Raw genomic sequence first — 16654 nt, forward strand, 5'->3', positions numbered from 1 at the left:
ACTCTCACTCCACAATAAGGACCCATAGCAGAATCAGGTTTATCATCACTTACGTATGTCATGAGATTTGTTGTGTTTTTCTTTTGCAATAGCATTACAGTTCAATACCTAAAATCACTACAGTACTCCCTACCTTTTTATATGTGCCTAAGACTTTTGCACGGAACTGTACTTGTGGATTTCACCAGAAGATCAATCCGTTTTATCTCCCAAGCAACACACACAAAATGCTGGTGGAACACAGCAGTCCAGGCAGCATCTATAGGAAGAAGTACAGTCTCGGCCCCAAACGTCGACTGTGCTTCTTCCTATAGATGCTGCCTGGCCTGCTGCGTTCCACCAGCATTTTGTGTGCGTTGCTTGAACTTCCAGCATCTGCAGATTTCTTTTTTATCTCCCACCTTGTTTATAAGAGTAGCTGGCATTCAGGTCAAGTGTGAACCAAAGAGATGGGGAAGAGTCACCCCTATTTATTTTAGATAGAGAAAGAGGTTTGTTTTGAATTATTTAAACAAAGTGGGACATAAAAAGGATCACTCACAGTACTTCTAAATTCCCTTTACTCCAAGTGCTTTGCAAACCCTGGTCTCTGTTGAAAAAAGAAAACCAAAGTTAGCACAGATGCAACAAAACAGCAAGTGCTGCAAATATTCAGTAAATCGGGCAGCATCTGTGGAGAGACAACCAGACTCAATGCTTCAGGTCTGAGACCCTTTGTCATGTAAAGAAACTAGAATCCCTTTCAATTATTGCATGTGGGGAGTTGATATGCAATCTTACAACAAATGCACAAGCAATCAATGGCATTTCTAACCATATCACAGGGAAGTCAGCAACATTCACACTGCCATGTGCTTACACTACCTGTAGCTCTCTGGCAAAAGGAAAAAAAATCTAATCAACTCTCTGTGAACTGAACTCTCCCTGTCATACTGAATTCCAGGAGGAATTTGTATCAGTATGCTCTAGCTTGACAGCAATGAGTTTGTGCACAGACTTTGACCATCTTGCTATGGAAATTCCTTTAGTGCCTGCTACAACATCCCTCTAGATTTGTACAGGTAATAATGTTCTTGTTGATATTGCAACAGTTGTGGTTAACACTCCAAGTGCTCATTCAAACATTATTTTTGAACTGAAAACTGAAAACTAAATATTCTATCTTATCTGTTTACATTGAGCACACCATTAAATTTACAACTTTTCTCTTTTATCAAGAATGCAAATTTTAATTATCAGCCTTTAAATCTACTCTCAGTGGCCAATAAAGTGGCCAACAAGTGTATGTTCATGGTCTTCTGCTTTTGTAGCTCCTCCACTTCAAGGTACAATGTTCTGTAGTTTCAGAGATGCTCTTCTACACACTACTGTTGTCATGTGTGATTATTTGAGTTACGGTCACTTTTCTGTCAGGTTGTAGCTGTCTGTCCATTCTCTGATCTATTTAATTAACAATGCATTGTCACCCACAGAACTATTGCTCATTGGATTATTTTTTCCACCATTCTTTGTAAACCCTAGAAATCGCAATGCATGAGGTCAACAGTTTCTCAGATGATCAAAGTATATTTATTATCTAAGTATGTATGCGGTATACAATCATAAGATCTTTGAAACTTTGAGATACTCAAACCACCCCATCTGGCACCAATAATCTTTCCATGGTCAAAGTCATTTAGATCACATTTCTTCCTCATTCTGATGTCTGATCTGAGCAACAACTAAACCTCTTGACCATGTTTGCATGCTTTTATGCATTGACTTGCTGCCACATGATTGGCTGATTAGATATTTGCCGTATTGAGCAGATGTACCTAACAAGATGGCCGCTGAGTCTATTCTGCAGCTTCTAACGGCATTGAAAAATGTAGTATTTTATCTACACTTTAGAAGTGTCATGTACCCCGTGACTGGGTTACTAAACCAGCAGAAATGGAATGATACGTTGGAGTCCGGTGGTACTGTAACTAAAAGTGTTTATTAGTAAACTAAGTAATACAGTATCAAAAATGCAAATATACATATAAAACAGGTTAGCAATGATATATACAGAAGTGTGGAAATATAAATCAAAACCAAGCTCTATCAAAGTCTAGGCATAAATGAATAGTCTTAAGATAATGCAGAGTTCAGTTCAGTTCACTTTGGGTTTAGGTAGTTGCTGTTGTGATGTTGGAGAGAGAGAGAGAGAGAGAGAGAGAGAGAGAGAGAGAGATGAGCAGCTGCAGCAGGCAAACCTTCCGTTGTCTTCTTGTTCCATTGTACTGTTGTGGTCACCAATTATGACCCCTCCGTTCCAAGCCAGACCATTCTTCAGTTGTGCGCCTGTCACCCAGGTGAGGGTGGACACACACACAAGCCCCCACCGGCCTGCCTTCACACACTGTGAGCCTCTGACCGATTCCCCTGAATCGATCCTCCAAGCCCCCACCTTCCTGTGGGTGCACAACACTCTTTCAGTGTCCAGTGGCGTGTCTGCCTGTGTCTCAGCAGACTCATCTTTTTATCTCCACTGCCGAGGTACCAACCATCCATCAACTGACCATGTCCATGTCCATCAAACTGGCCATTCCCTCCTGTCTCAGCAGGCACTTGGCTCCACTCTGCTGTGTCAGCAGGGATTCACACAAACAGGCAATGTCCTTGGAAGTAAAGTCAACAATTAGCGAAGAAGCCATAACTATAAATCCTTGTCTCTCTCTCTCATTATTAGCACGTGCAGCATGGTGCCTCTCTCTCTCATTAGCAGCATAGTTCACAGGGGGGTCAACTCTGGACCCCATCTCCCCATGGTTTGCTCATCACACATAACAGAAGTAAATGAAAATGCAAAGTTTGGGAGATGTAAAATGGTATTATGATATGTTGTACCCTATTTTGCACTTTTCTTCAAAATGAAATTTTGACCCAGAAGTGGCCAGTGAGTGTAGTTTTGTTTTTGTGCGTGGCATCCACAACATGGAAGTCTGTAACTTCAGCAAGTTAGTGATTCCAAGACCCGTAGTCTGTCACAATTTCCCATGGAAATACAGTGATATGACAAAAGTCATCACTGAAAAAATGTCTTGTCCTGGGGACAGAATGAAGAAAGGTGGTCCTGGTCTGTGTTTAATTCTGGGGGTGGGCATTGGAGAATACAAGTGTAATACCCCTGGTTTATGATGATGCCTTATTTTATTAATACAATTATGCTGTTGGGTATTTTATTTTCTTCAGGTTTTCTCAAAATGTAATGTGCTCCTTTAATTGCACTATACAATTGAGTAACTCAGTTGATTCAACCAACACACACAAAATGCAGGTGGGACACGGCAGGCCAGGTAGCATCTATAAAGAGAAGCACTGTCGACATTTCGGGCCGAGACCCTTCATCAGGACTCAGTTGATTGATAGGTTAGGTTTGTTGAATTATTCAGTAGGATTTGTCTTGTTAACATTTGGCCAAGAATATTCTAGAGGAATTGGTAGTAGCCATTTCCTGGAGATGGTGTAGGAGTTTTGAAGGAAGAAGGAGAAAAATGGAAAATGGAAATGGACCAAAAACATAACTCATTTGGCAGGGCAGATACTGCTGTCCGAAAATCCTCTCATTGACGATGGTTGCACAGGGAATGTGCAGATAACTTTTTGTTAGCTAGTTATCACATGATTCTGGAGACTGTTCGATGCTTCATCATTGGACATTGTGTGGAGATTTATTTATGTTTTGCTTGAACTGTGTTTCCAGGCAGAATTCTTCGGTACCGTGAGTAAACAAAATGAAGCAAACTGACTGATTACACAACAACAAGGTCCAATTATTATGTGCACATGATAGGCTAATATATATACAACTGGCTCTTTTCTTTATTGTGTTTGTATAATTTAAAATATTTTTTCAATACGATTTTAACCTAAGTTTATACTGTTATGACTTTAATTATTGCTTCCTGGTAAACAGTATATTTGCTTAGTCAGTATTCATCCAGGTATCAGTCCTACTTCCCCTTAAAGGAACATTCAAGCTTTTGTGTTTGTGTTTACCCAAATCATATTTACCCTTGACGTGTTTATTTATTGGAAATGGCCTTTTCATCTTTATTCCCCATGCACTATAGAGTTATGTTACTGTTGGTTTGCGATCACAGTAATAGCCAACTCATTACGAGCCTACGGTGAGGGTGTTACACAAGCAACACTTACACGTGATGTGCAGTAATTAGATTGACTGGAGCAGTGAATAAAGTGACAAGAACACAATGGAACTAATGAGTGAAAGTGGCGGTTGTCTGTCTTGTTCAACGATGACAGGAGGCCTGTGCGGGAGAGATTTTAAAGTGGAAAAGCCATTACACAGGGGCAGTTCCCCTCTCTCGACCTCAGTAGTCGGGGTGCAGTAGTATAAACAGGCGTCACAAACTGGGGTCTTCCTTGGTTGCAGTCAATGGCCATGACATCTTCTGTGCCTTGTCATTCCCCTCGCTCTCCACAGAGCGCTGCAGTACTACCTTCCTGGCTGTTGGATCTCACTGTAGATCTCATCCATCCAGTCCGCTGGAGCTGATCTGGCATGCTAGGACAGGCAAGTCCCTATGTCACTGGAGTATGATGTCCACCGGCTACCTTCACTTTTAGCCCGCCTATCGAAGCAGAGTATCGGGTATGGCCACTGTCACATGCAGACAGTTACTTGGAGCCACAGGTGAGAGCTCAATGTCTGGTAGGGACCAAAGGTGAGTGAACTGCCCCAGAAGGGACACGACAAGCCCTTTCACCAGAGATGCTACCTGTCCCTGAATGCCCATTTTAACAAACAGAGTAATTAAAATATAAATAAATGTTTTAAATTCCAAACAACTCTTCTATTTTTTAATCTCAAAATTCATTGCAGTACCATTGGAGCATTCACTTGTAACATAATTACAATTTGTATGTAGTTTTAAAATCCAATCACATTCCTACTTTTTGTTCTGGAAGGTTTACTTTTCTATCATAGAAATGTGGAGTTATTGATGCCAATCCCTGTGCCTCCATTGCTTGTGCCAGTCAGAATGGTGCTTGGCATTTAATATTGGGTTTTTCTCCAGCAACTGACAGATGTTACATTAGTTCATCTGTAGTCTGAAAGCTAACACTAATAAGACGCTCTTGCCACCAGAGAGATCACGTTCTCTTCTTGCTGCTGCCATCAGGAAGAAGGTACTGGAGCCTCAGGACTCACACCACCAGGTTACTACCCCTCAACCATCAGGCTCTTGAACCAGTGGGGATAACTTCACTCAACTTCTCTTGTCCCATCAGTAAGCTGTTCCTACAACTTATGGACTCACTTTCACGGACTCTTCATCTCATGCTCTTGATATATATATATATATATATATATATATATATATATATATATATATATATATTTATTTATTTATTTATTGTTATTATTTATTTTTCTCTTTATTTTTGTATTTGACACGTTTGTTGCCAACCCTATTGATGCATTCTTTCATTCACTCTATTATGGTTATCGGATTTATTGAGTATGCCCACAAGAAAATGAATCTCAGGGTTGTATATGTTAACATATATGTACTTTTATTATAAATTTACTTTGAGCAACCTCTTTGTTCAATGGTGCATGCCAGCTCAATTTCAACATTTAAAAGAAGTTTGGGTAGGTACATGGATATGGAAGACTATAGTCTGGGTGCAGGTTGATGGAACTAGACAGTTTCAATATTTCAGCATGAACCAGATGGGCCACAGGGCCTGTTTCTGTGCCGTACTCTATGTCTCAAATGCTTGTTATCCCTGACTTGGCTCAGTATTCATTTTTGACTCTCAACTCTGATAAATCTTCACTTTTTCTCTGAGTCTTCAGATTTATAGAAAATTAGTAGTAGGTCACTCAGTTGCTCTAACTTGGTTTACCATTTAATAAGTTCATGGCTAACCTGATTGTAATCTCAACTTTAAAAATCATGTGTGTCATGACTTTGATACATTGCTCTACCAGCCACTTTTACTTGTTGGAGCGTTGGCTACCTTCAATTAAAAAGAAACAATTCATGTGTTGCTGTTCACCAAGGCAAGTAACAAAAGATTCTGCAGAGACCACAATTGCACTCCTGTGACATGATGCATCTTTGCCAGTTTGCTTATATTAATGGCTCTACACAAATCTATAAGTGTATTGCAATCCAGGAGGTGAAAGAGTTACATAAAGGTTTGTTGCAACACATACAAATGCTGGAGGAGCTCGGCAGGTCGGGCAGCTTCCGTGGAAATGAATGAACAGTTGATATTTTGGGCTGAGACCCTTCATCAAGACTTGAAAGGAAGAGGAAAGACACCAGAATAAAACAGTGAGGCTAGGGGAAGGAGGACAACCTAGAAGGTGACAGGTGAGGCCAGGTGAGTGGGAAAGGTAAAGGGTTGGAGAATAAGGAATCTGATAAGAGAGAGGGCCATGGAAGAAAGGGAAGGAGGAGGGGCAGCAGGGTGGGTTGATAGGCAGATTAAGAGAAGAGGTAAGAAATCAGAGTGAGAAGCAGAAGAAGAGAGAAGGGGAGGAGATAAGGGGAAAAAAGAGAGAAATAACTCACTGGAAGGAGAAATTGATGTTCATGCCTTCAGTTTGGAGGCCACCCAGATGGAATATGATATGTTGCACTACTACCTTGAAAGTGATCTGAACATGGTAGAAGAGGAGGCCATGGACTGCCATGTCAGAATGGGAATGGGAATAGGAATTAAAATGGTTGGCTACTGGGAATTTACACTTTTAGCAGATGGAGCAGAGGTGCCCCACAAAACAGTCTCCCAATTATGTCAGATCTCACCAAAGTGGAGGAGGCTGCATAGGAAGCACCAGATACAATAGATGCCCACAACAGATTGGCAGGTGTTGCCTCATCTGGAAGGACTGTTGGGACCGCTGAATAGAGGAGAGGGAGGTGATGATTGGGCAGTGTAGCATTTCCTTACTAACTAGTTGACTGTTGGGCTCATGACTGCCATAACCTATTGACTGGAGGAGGTATTTAGCCCTGCTGACAAAGCAGGCAACTCGTTCATCAAACTACTGTATTTCTAAAGACACAGTAGCATATTGCAGTTGGAACAAGTGCAAGGTTGGCATTCAATTCAAGAGGACTAGAATATCTAACTAGGATGTAATGGTGAGGCTTTATATGACCATAAGACATAGGAGCAGAATTAGGCCATTCAGCCCATCAGGTCTGCTCCACCATTCTATCATGACTGATCCCAGATCCCATTCAACCCCATACTCCTGCCTTCTCCCCATATCCTTTGAAGCATTGACCAATCAAGAAACTATCAACTTCTGCCTTAAGTACACCCTCAGACTTGGCCTCCACCATGGTTTGTAGCAGAGCATACCACAGATTCACTACTCTTTGGCTGGAAAAATTTCTCCTTACCTCTGGTCCGAAAGGTCACCGCTCAGTTTTGAGTCTGTGCCCTCCAGTTCTGGATACACCCACCATTGGATACACTCTCACCACATCCACTCTATCTAGTCCTTACAACATTTGGTAGGTTTCAATGAGATCCCCACGCATTCTTCTAAATTTTAGTGAGTACAGGCCCAAGGCTGCCAAACAGGCCTAAATGTTAACCCTTTCATTCCTGGAATCATCCTTGTGAAACTCCTCTGGACTCTCCAATGACAAGAAATCTTTTCTGAGATATGGGACCCAAAATTGTTGACAATACTCCAAGTGCAACCTGACTACTGTCTTATAAAGCCTCAGCATTAACTCCTTGCTTTTATGTTTTATTCCCCTTGAAATAAATGCCAACATTGCATTGGTCAGACCACGTTTAGAGTTTTGTGAGCAGTCGTGGGCCTCGTATCTCAGAAGGGATGTGCTGCCTTTGGAGACAGTCCAGAGGAGTTTCATGAAAATAATCCCAAGAATTTAGATGCCATTCTGGTCACCTTATTACAGGAAGGATATGAAGGATTTAGGAGGAGTGTAGAGGAGATTCACCACGATGTTGCCTGGATTAGAAAATATTAGCTATGAGGAGAGTTTGAACAGACTTCAGTTATTTTCTGTTGAGTGTCAGAAGTCAAGGGGTGAACAAATAAAAATACATAAGATCTTAAGATCCTCCAAGAAGAACACAAACTTGTCACGGTTTGGAGGCTTGTATGCCTCAATGACCCAGAGAGCTACGTTGGCTGGAGTCAGAACTTTATGCTTTGGCTCTTGGTAGGGACACCCATACCAAACAGATCAATGGGTAGAGGCCAGACGAAGAGTAGTCCACCGGTCCTCCAGGTTCAGGGATTCAGCTCAGGGCTAACAGCCCTGACTGGTAAAACAAAATTGTTACAGAAACAACAATGAAGAATCCTTCTATATCTGAGTGTGATGGCATTCCTGAGTCTCCACCTGGGACTTGCATAACGGACAGTAGTGAAAACTTAGAGGAAGCTACCAATGTAATGAAGGAAGCCCTAAACTCCACCAGAGATGGAGGATCTTCATTGCTGCCCTAAGCACCAGCGGCATAACCGGCAAGAAGTAAATTATAAGATGCATGGACAGGGTTGATAAAGATTCTTTTCTCCCTAGGGTGCAGATGTCAAATACTGGAGGGCCTGGTTTATCAAAAAGGGGGAAAGATTAAAAGAGATTTACAAGGCAAGATTTGTTGCTTTACGTAGGGTGTGGTAGATGCCTGGAACATGCTGCCAGGAAAGTGGTATTGGCGGATATGATAGCAATGTTTGAGAGACAGTGAAACAAATGCATGAACAGGCAGGAATGGAGGGATATTTACTTCATAAGGCCAGGTGGCATCGTGCTTGGCACAGGTACTGCAGCTGAAAGGCAGTCAGGGCAAGAAAGTTCTTGATTAGTTAGGGCATAAAGGGATACGGGGAGATGGCAGGAGATTGGGGCTGAGAGGGATCAGCCATGATGAAATGGCGGAGCAGCGTCAATGGGCTAAATGGCCTAACTTTGCTCCTATATCTTATGGTCTTAAAACATAGTGCATTTACATCTCCCAAACTCTGCACTTTCATAAAACATTTCTAATGCAGATGGTAGCTGCAGAATACACTCAATGGCCACTTTATTGGGTACACCTGCTTGATATTGAAAATATCTAATCAGCCAATCATGTGGCAGCAACTCAGTGCCTCAAAGCATGCAGACATGGTCAAGAGGTTCAGTTGTTGTTCAGACCAAATATCAGAGTGGAGAAGAAATGTGATCTAAGTGGCTTTGATCACGGAAAGATTGTTGATGGTCAGATGGGGTGGTTTGAGTATCTCAGAAACTGCTGATCTCCTTGGATTTTCATGCACAACAGTCTCTAGAGTTTACAGAGAATGGTGTGAAAAAACTAAAGATAAAATTCAGCGAGTGGCAGTTCTGTGGGCAAAATTGCCTTGTTAATGAGAAAGGTCAGAGGAGAATATCCTGACTGGTTTAAGCTGACAGGAAGGCGACAGTAACTTAAATATCCATGTGTTACAACAGTGATGTGCAGAAGAGCTTCTCTGAATGCACAACATGCTGAATTCTGAAGTGGATGGGCTTTAGTCACAGAAGACCACAAACATATACTCAATGACCACTTTGTTAGGGACAAGAGGTAACTAATGAAGTGGCCACCGAGTGTATATAATGTTATTGGGTTTCCATTTTATAATGCATCCACAAAGAACTACTCAATTGTTACTGGAGGTGATGCCAACCTTAGACATGTCTTAAATTCAATGGAATAGTATTGGGAAGAAATCAAAAGGAAGCAATGAATATTTGGCAACGTATGTGAATGAAAACTGACCAACCCCAGTTGTATCGGGGTTGTTTTTTATTACACATTCTTACAACATACTTAGTGTTGATTGATTTAACTCTGTATCTCAGTCCTTGAAGCACTGTCTGGTTTACAATCTGTTCATCGACAGAGCAGAAAAATAGAAAGTTGTTCACATAATTTGTCTTGTGTGACCGTATAGTTCTACTAATAAAATTAGTAGTGAATTAACTTTTAAAACAATTATAATTCAAGCAGCATGTTAAAAATTCAATAATCTATAACAAATCTTGTTTCATTAAACATTCTAGTTCTATATTCAGAATAAATCAGTTACCCAATCATTTAATTCTGAAGATCTTATTAGTTTCTATAGCTATTCATTATTTTGCTTCAGTTTTTCTTCCTAAATTATTAAATTATGATGATTTTTTGTGCCTAATTGAACACTAACTGTTTAAGTATGCTACTCTATGTTACGCTACAAGAAAATTAAATTCATTCCAAAATGTTATACATTTGAAAATGGATATTATTGCAATTGTTAGTGGAAATAATATGCTTGAGGTAATTCCAAATTACTAAATTTTGGATTGGTGTTCAGTCAGAATAGTACATTCTCAATAAAGATAAAATTGATATTAATATAGCTGACTGATATTACGCTATATGCGTAAATCATCTGGAGATTTTATCTTTACTTTCCTAAGTTATTGTGTGTTATATGTACTCCTGTGCTTTACACCCAGGCCTGGAGAAATGCTGTCTCATTTGACAGTATAAGTGCATATAACATTAAAGTTGACTAGACTTGACCTATTAAAATAAAACCTTGAAAGAATCGGTTGTGCCAATTTTGCGCTCAAATTAAAGTGTAGTGGGTTCAAAGACTACTGAGGAATTTGAGCCAGCAACCTATTCATAACCTCTATGTAGAAGAGATGAAATGCTGCACTATTGGTGATGTCATCTGTTGAATGAAGTTTGAAGACTTGTACTTGTCTCCTCTGAATGATGCATCTAACTTCCTGACACTATTTAAGGAAAAACAGGGGAGTGTGAATGGAATATTGGTTAATATTTATCTCTCAGTAGGCATCACCAAATTATCGCAGATTTGTCAGGTCATTATCTTATTGTTATGCTTAAAATGAAGGCCATGTTTCCTCCTACATTATAACACTAATAATGCTTCTAAAGTATTTCATTAGACACTACACAATTTAGGATACTTAGAGATTTTGCATATTGCTATATAAATGCTAATTCATTCCTCGTTTCAGGAACAGAATTGTTGAAAAATTTGTTTAATATGCTAGACAAATAATTCATTAACCTTTTATAAATGTTTCTGTTAGCAACACACCAACTATGTAAGAAGACAGGAATAAATGTAAAGTCATATTTTTAAAAATATTGCAGGGGATTTAAAACCAATAAAGGCACTGTTTAAAATGGAAAGCAAAGCGATTAAAATATGTGCATCAATTCTTAAGCCAAAATCCATTTGACTTTCTAACTAACCTGCAGTTTAATCTGATTTACATCAAATCTTGCCTGATTAATTCCGCTTGTAAGTTTGACTGGGATATTTTTAGTAACTATAATTTTCCTTCATCTCTTTTTCTCCTGAATTCCTCTCACTTAGCTCAGAATAAATAGGGAAAGCTATTATGAACTATGGCTCTGCTAATACTGATTGCATTTAAAATGGCATAGTGAATGCTTACAATTTTATCCTGGACCAATTGTACAGCTGCTTGAGAGGCTGGGCATAAAACTGGAACCCTTTTTAATGTGAATCCCAGATAGAAAATCTATATTACTTTTGACACTCTGAGTAAAGAAATTTGAAGTGTTCAACTGGCATTATAAGCAACTAATTATATTTCACACAATATCAATAATAAAATAAGATATTCATAGTTAGCAGCAATGTACTCTCAGTAGTTACTTCAATAGGTACAGGAGAGAAACCCGGTGTAGTCTTTTGCTGCTGTAGCCCATCCACCTTGATTCGACATCAGAGATGCTCTTCCGCAGACCACTGTTGTAACATGTGGTTACTTGAGGTACTGTTGCCTTCCTGTCAGCTTGCACTGGTTTCTCTCACCATTCTCTGTAAACTCCAGAGCAGGGGTTCCCAACCTTTTTTATGCTGTTGACCAATATCATTAAGCAAGAGGTCCATAGACCCCAGGTTGGGAACCCCTATTCTAGAGGCTGTTGTGCATGAAGATTCCATGAGATCAGCAGTTTCTGAGATACTCAAACCACCCCATCTGGCACCAACAATCATTCCACAGTCAAAGTCACTTAGATCACATTTCATCCCCATTCTGATTTTTGGTCTGAACAACAACTGAACCTCTTATATAAGATAATCAGATATAGGAGCAGTATTAGGCCATTTGGCCCATTGAGTCTGCTCCGTCATTTCATGATGGGTGATCCAATTTTCCTCTCAGCCCCAATCTGCCTTCTCCCCGTATTCCTTCATGCCCTGCCCAATCAGGAATTCATCAACCCCTGTCTTAAATATACTGTACATAAAGACTTAGCCTTCACAGCTGCCTGTGATAAAGAATTCCACAGATTCACCACTGTCTGGCTAAAGAAATTCATCATCATCTCTGTTCTAAAAGGACGCCCCTCTTTTCTGAGGCTGTGCCACCTGGTCTTAGAGTCTCCCATCATAGGGAACATCCTCTCCACATCCACACTGTCAAGCCCTTTCACCATTTGATAGGTTTCAATGAAGTCTTCTGAATTCTAGTGAATACCGGCCCCGAGACATCAAACGCTCTTCATATCACAAACTGTTCAATCCTGGAATCATTTTCGTGAACCTCCTTTGAACCCTCACCAGTTTCAGCACATGCTTTCTAAGGTAAGACTCACAATGATGCAAGTGAAACCTCACCAGTGCTTTATAAAATTTCAACTTTGCTTTTATATTCTAATCCTCTTTAAATGAATGTTAATATTGCATTTGCATTCCTCAACACAGACTCAAATTTCAAATTAACCTTTATGGAATCCTGCACAAGGACTCCCAATTCCCTGACACTGTATACCATCTGCCATTTCTTTGCCCATTCTCCTAATCTGCCTCAGTCCTTCAGTATTCTCTCCACTTCCTCAGAACTACCTTCCCCTCTGCCTACCTTCATATCGTCTGCAAACTTTGTAACAAAGCCACCAATTTCATCATTAAATCATTGACATATTACATTGAAAGAATCGGTCCCAATACAGACCCGTGTGGAACATTACTAGTCACCGGCACCCAGCAGAAAATGCTCCCTTTATGCCAACTCTTTGTCTCCTGCCAATCAGACACTGCTTTATCCATGCTAGAATCTTTCCTGTAATACCTTGGGCTTGTAGTTTGTTAAGTGTTGGCATGTGGCCAAGTGGTTAAGGCATTCATCTAGTGATCTGAAGGTTGCTAATTCAAGCCTTGGTTGAGGCTTACATGTGTGTCCTTGAGCAAAGCACGTAACCACACATAGCTCTGCAACAACACCAGTGCCAAGCTAAACGGGTCCTAATGCCCTTCCCTTGGACAACATCGGTGGCATGGAGAGGGGAGACTTGCAGCATGGGCAACTGCCGGTCTTCCATTAAGAAAACCTTGCCCAGGCTTGCGCCCTGGAAGCTTTCCAAGGTGCAAATCCATGGTCTATCAAGACTAACGGAGGCCTACACTACTACAGTTTGTTAAGCAGGCTTATGTGTGGCATCTCATCAAAAGCCTTCTGAAAATCCAATTACACAAGTGCAAGATGACTTATTCACTTCAAACTTTCTGCATAAGAGTTGAACTGCACGTGCATGTAATGAGAGCTGTATAACTCATCTCCCTCTACCTTAGACCACGAACTTATCAATCACCCCTGTTGTGGACCACTTTCTGGAGGTCCAAGTTGCCAACTTCTACAAAGAAGGGATCTGTATGCTCTACGACTGCTGGACTAAGTGTGTAAATGTAAGAGGGGACTCTGTTGAAAAATAAACGTGCTTTCTAAAATTGACTCCTTCTACCTAGGCCACAAACTTATCAATCACCCCTTGTACAACTCCAAACAAGATCTGTTTACCTTTGCAGTTCCTTAGCGCCATATGTAATGATTCAACACCTTCTGACCTTATTTCACCTCTTTCTAATGATTTGATTTCACTTTTTGCCAACAGAGCAACACCACCCCCTCTGCCTTCCTACCTAGCCTTTCAATACAATGTGTATCTTTAGACATTAAGCTCCCAGCTATAATCTTTAAGCCCTGATTCAGTGATGCTTACAAAATCATACCTGCCAATCTGCAACTGGGCTGCAAGTGCATCTACCTTACTTCGTATACTGCACGTATTCCACGACAACACCTTCAGTCCTGTATTCACCCTTTTCAACTTTGTCCACTTTTTACATTGCAACTCATCCTGTTGACTGCAACTTTACCCAATCAACAGTCTCTCCACACTACACATTGCCTTTGTTTGTAAACCAGCTACCTCATCTTCAGCACTATGAACTGCCTTTCCTACGATACTTCTGGCACTGAAATATAGGCAGCTCAGAACACTAGTCGCACCATGTTCCTAACTTTTGATTCCTAACTTCATCTGAAGTCTTACCAACATCTGCCTCCACAATCTCTCCACTAAATTTTCTGGAACTTTGGTTCCTATCCCCTTGCAACTCTGGTTTAAACCCCATCATGCAACATTTACAAACCTTGCCACTAGGTTATTAGTTCCGCACCCCCCCCCCCCCCCCTCCAGTTCAGGTACAAACGGTTTCTTTTTTACAGGGCAAACACGAGGAAATCTGCAGATGCTGGAAATTCAAACAACACACACAAAATGCTGGTGGAACACAGCAGGCCAAGCAGCATCTATAGGGAGAAGCGCTGTCGACGTTTCGGGCTGAGACCCTTCATCAGGACTAACCGAAAGGAAAGATAGTAAGAGATTTGAAAGTAGTGGGGGGAGGGGGAAATGCGAAATGAAAGGAGAAGACTGGAGGGGGTGGGATAAAGCTAAGAGCTGGAAAGGTGATTGGTGAAAGTGATACAGAGCTGAAGAAGGGAAAGGATCATGGGACGGGAGGCCTCAGGGGAAAGAAAGGAAGAGGGTGAAACACCAGAGGAAGATGGAGAACTGGCAAACAACTAAATATGTCAGGGATGGGGTAAGAAGGGGAGGAGGGGCATTAATGGAAGTTAGAGAAGTCAATGTTCATGCCATCAGGTTGGAGGCTACCCAGCCGGTATATAAGGTGTTGTTCCTCCAACCTGACTTTGGATTCATTTTGACAGTAGAGGAGGTCATGGATAGACTTATCAGAATGGGAATGAGACATGGAATTAAAATGTCCTGCTTTTTCTGGCGGACCGAGCGTAGTTGTTCAGCGAAACGGTCTCCCAGTCTGCGTTGGGTCTCACCAATATATAAAAGGCCACACCGGGAGCACCGGACGCAGTATACCACACCAGCCGACTCACAGATGAAGTGTCACCTCACCTGGAAGGACTGTCTGGGGCCCTGAATGGTGGTGAGGGAGGAAGTGTAAGGGCAGGTGTAGCACTTGTTCCGTTTACAAGGATAAGTGCCAGGAGGGAGATCGGTGGGAAGGGACGAGTAGACAAAGGAGTCGCGTAGGGAGTGATCCCTGTGAAAAGCAGAAAGAGGGGGGAGGGAAAAATGTGCTTGGTACTGGGATCCCGTTGGAGGTGGCGGAAGTTACGGAGAATTATACATTGGACCTGGAGGCTGGTGGGGTGGTAGTTAAGGACAAGGGGAACCCTATCCCGAGTGGGGTGGCGGGTGGATGGGGTGAGGGGAGATGTGCGGGAAATGGGAGAGATGCGTTTGAGAGCAGAATTGATGGTGGACGAAGGGAAGCCCCTTTGTTTAAAAAAAAGGAAGACATCTCCTTCATCCTGGAATGAAAAGCCTCATCCTGAGAGCAGATGCAGCGGAGACGGAGGAATTGTGAGAAGGGGATAGCCTTTTTGCAAGAGACAGGGTGGGAAGAGGAATAGTCCAAGTAGCTGTGAGAGTCTGTAGGCTTATAGTAGATATCAGTAGATAGGCCATCTCCAGAGATGGAGACAGAAAGATCAGGAAAGGGGAGGGAGGTGTCGGAAATGGACCAGGTAAATTTGAGGGCAGGGTGAAAGTTGGAGGCAAAGTTAATGAAGTCGACGAGCTCAGCATGCATGCAAGAGGCAGCGCCAATGCAGTCGTCGATGTAGCAAAGGAAAAGAGGGGGATGGATACCCATATAGACTTGGAACATGGACTGTTCCACAAAGCCAACAAGTTGGCAGGCATAAATGGGACCCATACGGGTGCCCATGGCTACACCCTTGGTTTGGAGGAAGTGGGAGGAGCCAAAGGAGAAATTATTGAGAGTAAGAACTAATTCCGCTAGACGGAGGAGAGTGGAGGTAGAGGGGAATTGGTTAGGTCTGGAATCCAAAAAAAAGCAGAGAGCTTTGAGACCATCTCGGTGGGGGATGGAGGTATATAGTGACTGGACGTCCATGGTGAAAATAAGACGGTGGGAGCCAGGGAACTTAAAATCATTGAAAAAATTCAAAGCATGAGAAGTGTCCCGAACATAGGTGGGAAGAGATTGAACAAGGGGGGATAAGACAGTGTCAAGGTATGCAGAAATGAGTTCAGTGGGGCAGGAGCAAGCTGAGACAATGGGTCTACCTGGACAGGCAGGTTTGTGGATCTTGGGTAGGAGGTAGAAATGGGAAGTGCGGGGTGTGGGAACTATGAGGTTGGTGGCAGTGGATGGGAGATCCCCAGAGCTGATAAGGTTGGTAATGGTATAGGAGACAATGGCCTGGTGCTCCTTAGT

Source organism: Hemitrygon akajei, chromosome 9 (assembly GCF_048418815.1).
Source record: "Hemitrygon akajei chromosome 9, sHemAka1.3, whole genome shotgun sequence".
NCBI lineage: Eukaryota > Metazoa > Chordata > Chondrichthyes > Myliobatiformes > Dasyatidae > Hemitrygon > Hemitrygon akajei.